Source organism: Tupaia chinensis, unplaced genomic scaffold (genome assembly GCF_000334495.1).
Source record: "Tupaia chinensis unplaced genomic scaffold, TupChi_1.0 Scaffold000416_1, whole genome shotgun sequence".
Classification (NCBI taxonomy): domain Eukaryota; kingdom Metazoa; phylum Chordata; class Mammalia; order Scandentia; family Tupaiidae; genus Tupaia; species Tupaia belangeri.
The window spans coordinates 4,460,405-4,461,739 of record NW_006159921.1 but is presented as its reverse complement, the minus strand read 5'-3'; positions in this window follow the sequence as shown (position 1 = coordinate 4,461,739).

Here is a 1,335-nt window from a genome sequence, read left to right as displayed (position 1 = left end):
GGAAGAACCCAAACGTCCTCCTTTGAATCTGGGGCTCGGCCTCTTGCATTCAGGATGAGGTCAGTGAGAACAAAGGGATGTGTCTGAGCAACAGCCAGGGACATTTCCCTGTAGAGATGGCTCAGAAATCCCAAAGAGGGGCTCACTGTGAGTTTAAACTTCTGTCATCCCTTTTGTACCCCACCCACCTCACCAGTCTTTCTGTGGCCTCACAAGCTCATGGCCTCACCCATGCAGTGGTGACGCCTTAGAGGCTTCCAGCTCATCTGTGCTCAGGAACGGGAGGGTTGGGGCCACTGATACACAACCGGCATCCTGCAGCCTATTATTTCCTGCCTGTGCTGGCTGACCTCCAAGTCCCAACATGACAGGTGGATGAAGTTCACGAGAAAGCTCAGCAATAGGCCAGTTTTCCAAGAACATTGCTGTTAACTAGATTCACAAATTAAGCCAACTCACCATCACCCTAGGCTGAATGAGAAGGCAGCTGAATGAGGCAGAGGTTTTCTTTTGTTTGTTTTTGTTTTCCTTTCCTTTTTTTTTTTTTTTTCCCTGTCTCCAGCCTGGATCCTGTGATTGTTTCAGCTGGTATAAGCAACTCCCTACTCAGGCTCCAGGGTTCCAAGTACTTTCAAGGACTATGCAAGAAACAAAGGTGATTAACTTATGCCTTTGTTTCCAAACCAGTGACCTACAACTGAGGACTAGACGGGAGATAATCTGTACCATTATGGAGCATGAGAATGAGGGGGTATAAGGGCCTCAGCCTGCTCTAGCAAGAGAAGTCTCAAGGTGATTTGATAATATGATTGAGGAAAAAGGAGATTGGGAAAAACGGAAAAGGAGCACAGCTTTTAATAGGCAATCAGAAAGATTTAGAGGCAGATAGAATTTAGAGAGAGAAATTATTCCATTTGACTGGGTTCGGAAATGTGAGTGATTTTCTAATATGCTTATGAATTTCTTTCTCAAGTAAAACTATAAGTTCACAAGAAAAATAATCATACAAATTCTTCTTGTCCACTGCTTCAGGCTGAGAAGTTTAAAACAACTCTCTAGCCATATGGATTGGATAGCCATATGACCCATTCCATAAAGCATTCATAGTACAACCAGTGTGTCTCCCACTGCTCTGAGAGGAAAAGGAAAAGGGGAGTTTATGCAATTAAACCTGTAAGTGGTTGTGGAGACAGATTAATGCTCTCCTGAAGCTCATAAGCAAGCAAGAAAGACAAACATGCAAGTGGATAGATTATAATATGATATGAGTGCCTACACTCTTGGCAGGGCTGCGGTGTGACCATGCTACATTGGGGAGGGAAGTGCTTTCTCTTT